The 6,756-nt window shown below is 45.6% G+C and overlaps 1 non-coding gene across 1 annotated transcript; it reads right to left on the bottom strand.

Annotated features, from left to right (window-relative positions):
- Positions 1-5,842: 5,842 nt before the first annotated feature.
- Positions 5,843-5,914, bottom strand: TRNAS-ACU (transfer RNA serine (anticodon ACU)). Its single transcript has one exon. It is a non-coding gene; the product is annotated as a tRNA-Ser (tRNA).
- Between the last annotated feature and the right edge of the window lie 842 nt (positions 5,915-6,756).

Below are 6,756 nucleotides of genomic sequence, written 5' to 3'. Positions count from 1 at the left end.
TCCCAGCTAATCACACGGTGATGTCCTGGTCTGACATATACAAGCTTTAAGTGACAAAAACCACTCAGAGGGCGATGACAGCTAAAGAAAGTGAATTTGTCTGGTGCACAATTAAGAAGCACTGCAGAGAAGACAGCGAGCTGACGCTGCGATATTAAACATAGAGGCAGCCTCGGTCTCATAACCCAACTCAGTACAAGCCGTGTTCACCGTTGTAGACAAAAAACGATCGCGAGAGCGGCTGCATAAAATGGCAGTTGAGCTTTGCCTCCCGTCGTAAACAAAAGAGAACTTGATGACACACCATACGCTTCATATTCCCCCTCGGTCGATTCCTCTGCGTCCTCCCGTCGCTGTATAAATGGCTGCATCTCAGTCTTGCGACGACGCGTCGATGGGCCCTGACTCTGGCAAGTTAGTACGGTCTGCAGCAGTGATTTACAGCACGGCGTCCTTGCTTCAAACGCGCGCGCACGTCTCACGGTCTCTCACCAGCCGCCGAGATTCCTTCGCCCTCTCCCGACGCAAGCCACGAAGGCACACGCCGCTTTGTGAAAGTGCCGCTTTAAGGAGCAACCGTGCCTCTCCTGAAGCAAGGACGACAGTAGATGTATCAAAACCAGAGTTGCGAAAGCTTACTGAAAGTCCCCTGAAAGTGCACTGAAAAGAGATGCGATTTATGCAATGAAATTCAGTTTGAAATCACGCACCTACGTGGTGCCCACTGGCAGCGGCGTTATTCTGTAAGGTAGAAGCACATTCTGAATCCTTGGCTCGCTTAATAAAAATGATGGAATCTTCAATTTGTTGCTTATTGCTGTGGATTTCAGCATTCAGTACACTATAACCAGTTAACATTTTGAAATGAGGGGGAGGGGGTGTATCCTTCAATGGCGCACGTTTTTCTCTAAAAAACGCCCCATCTAGAGCCGTCAACCCTGAAATTTTTTCACCGAACACTCCGGAGAATTGTCAAATAGATTGGTTGATATTTATTTGCAGACAAAATTTTTTATAGCCTTGGGGACGTAAGACAGTAAGCAGTAAGATGACTAACCTAATGGTGATGCTAATCTGGCTTAACTGCTCACTATTGAGCCTTGTTGACTTTATCTTTCCAATTCTTTGAAACTAGTGTCCTCACGTACGGAAGCAGTGATCGCGGTTTCACTTGCTGGAAATCTAATAACACTTCAAAGCGACATGATCCAAACTCCTCATCGCTTCTAGTAAGCAGAGGAATGGTTGTAATCGCTGCCGAAGTTTTCGACAAACGTCTGTTGTGGAATGTCTGAACTCAAGTTCTGAAGCTTCAAATAAACACAGTTAGAGCATGAACAGAGGAGAAACCTTGTGCCAGAGATACCGATAAAAAAATCTTGAATATAGTGAGCAGTATGGAAACCGCGCTCTTGTTTGTTTACAAGGTTACTTCTATTCCAAAAATTTCGATTGGTGTGAATAGTTATTCCCATCGATTGCCGCCATATTGAAGCGGCAAAAATTTATTGACAGTCTAAAATCAAGGCATTACTTGGAGAATAAAAAAAAACATTTGTTTCATGGATTAAAAATATTGCAGCGAAACATTGCAATATTTGTTTTTTATGTTCATAAACCGTCTGCATGCATTACTTTGTGAAGCGAGATGCAACTAGGCTATACTGTAATAACTGCAGCCTTGCGCAACGGCTCCATCGCGATTCGAGACAACAGTCGGTAACTGCCGCGGCTAATCTCGAGAAAGTGTAGGGGCAGTTTCTCTCTTCGGGTAGGCGAAAGTGCTTGTTATTTTGCTCTTCGATTACCGCTGAGCACGTTTCTTGTTATCGCTGCCGCCAAGTGGTTCAGTCCTCGGGGGGGGGGGGGGGGGGGGGGGGGGCAAGTCACTGTGTAAAGAATTCGTCCGAACGCCACTTCAGTCTGCTCGTTCATGGCCTAAGGCCTTCATCGCACAGACCTATCTCTCGCAGTTTTTAAAATAAAGATTGCAGGCGTTAAAAAATTACCCGATGCAGACCTCAATTTTTAGGAAATGTTTCTTCTGTTTTTTATTCTTGAGGGTTGGCATTGCGATTGCGGATATTGCAAAATCACTGTCATGCAAACCTGAACACTTCCGCGAAGCCTAGCCGCAATGCGCTGTTCTGTATCTGTTCTGGTCGCTCGCTGTGTTGCGCTGCCAGTGCGCAAAACTAATGCTTTGTATACTTGCAAACGATACTTTATGCCAGCAAGCCCACTGTGGCAATAAAAAATTATGAATGCTTGGGAGGACTGCTCGATGCAAACACAGCAACGTTATTTCTAAACGAATTGCTCCTCCCATTTGAATAAACTTTTTCTTGCTCTTTAAAAAGTACCTTTAAAGAAAAATAAATAAATGAAGACAAATATGCACCGGCTATAAGCCCACTTCCCTTTTCACTCACTTTTGTTATTTAGGAATAAGTCCTTGAGGCATGTCACGCGGTATTCATCAACTAATGAGTGTAAAGCCGAGTTGTACCGGCCTCTCTACAAAATTCAGAACTCAAGGCAACATTGCAGCTGACTTGAAAACAATCTCGTGGCTCTGTCTGTATTTAGTAAGCAGCCACAGTGTTTTCATCAGGCTTCTTTTACTCCTCGTTACACCCAGTAAGAAATGAGCTAGGGTTGACTTGAACAGGCGATGGTCCTTCACTGACATGAACCGATGAGCAATATATTACAAAGTGTACAAGTTAGCTGACTCGGTTACAAGATAAACTGGTGCTGCATGAAAAAAAATGAAAACACTCACAAGCGGCAATAGATGGTTTATGGTTTATGGGGGCTTAACGTCCTAAATCGAGTCAGGCTATGAGGGACGCCGTAGTGAAGGTCTCTGGAAATTTCGACCACCTGGGGTTCCTTAACGCGCACTGACATCGCACAGTGCACAGGACTCTAGAATTTCGCCTCCATCGAAATTCGACCACCGCGGCCGGGATCGAACCCACGTCTTTCAGGTCGGCAGCCGAGCGCCATAACCACTGAGCCAACATGCGGCTACAAACGGCAATAGAAAACTGAAGAAAAAGTGCACACATACTTTTCAATAAGGCACAAGTCAGCTACAAATCTTTATAAAAGCTTTCATGAAATGCGTTGTAGCTTATAAAATGCCTTCTTAATTCTCTGCTGACAATTTCGAATACTTGCACAAGCATAATTGGTGCAACGCGAACATGTCAACACGCTTCAACAATAACACGTCAGAGAATAAGAAGGGGCACCAATGTCAGCAAACGGGCTGGAGGACGTGCGTGCGGCCATCCACGACCATCTCCGAAAGCAGCACCCCGGCCCACGCATCGCAGTTGGTGAACGCTTCGACAGTATCACCGGCTATCGCGCACTTACACGGTCACAAAGTGTAATGATTCTCCGCGCGCGCATTGGCTGCGTGTGGCCCGGGGAACGACGGGTGCGTCACGGAATCGCGACGAGTAATGTGTGTGACGGATGCGGTGCAGTGGAAACACTAGAACACCTGCTCCTTCACCGTGCCGCGTTCGCCGATGCTCGTCGCGATATGCTCGCAGCCTATAGGGCGCAGGGCATACTACCAGACTCCATCAAGACGCTATAGTGGCCGCAGGGCAAAGCGCGCTCTCTTGAGCGAACTTTGGTGAGCCTCTGTGCATTCCTCGAACACACGGGCTTGACGTCACGTCTGTTCTCCGTCAGGTAGTTACACGCAGTGACCGAACGCTCCGCGAGTTCTAACTTGAACGATTAATAACTGGACGCCCCACTCGAGTTGTAGCCAACACAGTGCTGTGCGCATGTGTTTTAATTCCTCTAAAATGAACTAATCACGCGCACAACCTGGACACATTTCTTATTGTGTAAATAGTTTGTATATATTACTTCTCCCCCTATCCTCTCTTCCTGTCCTCTCACCTCTTTCAATTCATTTCTCCATTCCGCCTGCTATCCTTTATTTCCGCTGCCCCAGCTCAGGTGGTTCAGTATTGATGGCAGATGCCGGGGCTAGCAAAAATCTTTTCCTTCCTTTTTACTATTATTTTAATTAAAAAAAACACTACCACCAACAAACGTGCTCTTGCAACATCAGAGCCGGGTTTGTGCCGCCCTAACCAAAGGCCGTCATGGAGAAACCCTGCTTCACCCCTAATTTCTTCCTTGCTTATGCTAAGCAAATTCCGCACGCGCCTTTTCCATTCATTAAACGTTGTTATTGAATGTAAGGGTACCCTCGCGCATAGGCAAAAAAAAAATCCTTTGTGACGCAAGGGCAGTTTCTAAAAATAGGCACGACAGTGTCTTGCTCTTCACGGCGGCGTCTTCTCCGGTGTCGAAAACTGGCAGTGTAGCTGTCATTAAGGCCACCAGCGGCTAACGAGGCATTCTGGTCTCTTAAAGGCGCTAGCGTAGTGGTGGTAACGTTGGCATTTCCATCGGTCCTGCCAGCGCCTCCTCTATATGTATATGGAGGAGGCGCCGGTCCTGCTGGAATTGCGATAAAACTGACAGATAGGAAGATGAAGGGCGCAATAAACTTTTTGTTGGCTGTTGTTTGTTTGTTGTTGTTTTTGTTGGGATCATGAATTGCAAATTCTAGACATAACCGACCGCAAACGCTGTTCGCGGCGCGAGGCAATATCATAAATTAAAGACAGAGCTCACGGCTGTGCAGGTGTGTCAGCCCGTTCAGGAGTGACACTAGATTCTTCTATCTCTCAGGCAATAGGGACTGCTGTGGAAGCATCTATGGCTAAAATGGTTTACAGGATAGTATCCACAGTCACAGAGTGCATATCTAATGCTCTGCAACGCATATTACCCAGGCCATGCAAATTAGAATGACTTCTGCCATGTCAGCCATGCCTTTGTTAATGACGCAACATTCCTTACCTAAGCAGTCTCAGCTCCAGGAACAAGTTATTGCTGTTTCTCTACTTCCTGGGTCCAGTAATTCAGATAATACTCCAGTTATTCATGATGCAGAGATGGTAGATTCGGATACGCGAATCCTGAAACGCAGTGGATAACCCATGTCTAACCATCCTTCTCCACATTCTCAGCCGAAATCAAAGAAGGTACAGATTGGCTCTAAGCCAAAAGAAACTATTTTAGGGCAGGCATTTGCTGCTGCCCGGATTTCTCAACCATAGGGGTGTTTAGAGTTCTCCAGTGAAATTGTCGCTCACTTCTTTCAGCTTCAACAGACTTACTGTACCTTATATCTCAGCATAATCCAGACATTATTATTTTACAAGAAACCTTTCTTACATCTGAAAAACACTTCGATTTTAAAAATTACTATTCATTTCGACAAGATCGACAGTCAAGAGTAGGCGGCTTACTCATACTAGTTTCATCTAGTTTTGTCACAGGGATAAGATTACTTTTCAGTCCTCTGCTATAGACTGTGAGTTATTGGCTTTAGACTTTGAAATTCCAGGGTGCAATTCCTTTTAAAGAGTAAGTGCTTTTTCTGCTTGCGGTGTGCAGGATACCTGGCTGCTAGATCTCCTGCTCCTTAATTGTCAGAAGTCAGTTCTCTTTGCCGGCGACTTTAATTCTCATCATGTGTCGTGGGGCTTTAATAATAATTAATAATAATTGGTTTTTGTGGAAAAGAAATGGCGCAGTATTTGTCTCATATATCGTTGGACACCCGAACCGCGCCGTAAGAGAAGGGATAAAGGAGGGATTGAAAGAAGAAAGGAAGAAGAGGTGCCGTAGTGGAGGGCTCCGGAATAATTTCGACCACCTGGAGATCTTTAACGTGCACTGACATCGCACAGCTCACGGGCGCCTTAGCGTTTTTCCTCCATAAAAACGCAGCTGCCGCGGTCGGGTTCGAACCCGGGAACTCTGGATCAGTAGTCGAGCGCCCTCACCACTGAGCCACCGCGGCGGCTTTGAAACATATTTCTGTGGTAAGCGCCTTTGGGATTGGGTTACGGATAAAAACCTTCCGTGTAGGAATTCGGGTTCGGCCACATTTCTCCACGCACAAATTAGATCTGTGTTAGATTTAACTTTCACCAGTCCTTGTGTTCCTGTACTCAATTGGTCGACTGTGGATTGTGGAACATCTAGCGACCACATACCTATCGGTTTTGATGTTAATTGCCGGTTAACTCCGGCGTGCTCTCAGTTAAGGTCATATATAAACAATGACCAGTTTCTGTCCACTTTGAGCTCCACCCTTGCTTCACCGGTTAAATCTGCTGAGGAGCATACAGCAAAAAGACATATGAGGAATGCCGAAAGAAGTCTGAATTTTTGGTACGTACAACAAGAGGGAACACTTCAGCTAGATGGTGTAATGCAGATTGCTCACGGTATCACAGACGCAGAAAGGCTGCATGGAAAAAACTCCTACAAAATCAGTGCCCGAAAAATTGGCATGATTATAAGTTCATTGCTGTTACTTTTAAACGTACAATCTCACAAGCGAAAGAAAATTTTGAATCCGAGCATTTTGATTTCCTAACAAAATCAGGAAATTATCGCGCACTTTTCGTGTCCTTAAGATCGCGGACAAAGATTCCGCTTTCAGAAAATTCACCCTCATGTGTTTTGACCCCGCAAGAAGCAATAGAAACAGTTTAGGCAATCGCCAAAGGATTATAGCAGCGTTTCGCCTCTCTACTTCTTTGGCGCTCCGCGTTTGTGGCGTCAGTGAACAAGATTCATCATGTCCCCCCAATTATCCTTCCCCAGCTTTCCCTGATAGTGTTGAGGTTACCAACT

This window comes from Amblyomma americanum, chromosome 4, assembly GCF_052857255.1.
Source record: "Amblyomma americanum isolate KBUSLIRL-KWMA chromosome 4, ASM5285725v1, whole genome shotgun sequence".
In the NCBI taxonomy this organism is placed as follows: Eukaryota; Metazoa; Arthropoda; class Arachnida; order Ixodida; family Ixodidae; genus Amblyomma; species Amblyomma americanum.
The sequence above is the reverse complement of the archived record's forward strand: the minus strand, read 5'-3'. Positions and strand labels throughout refer to the sequence as shown.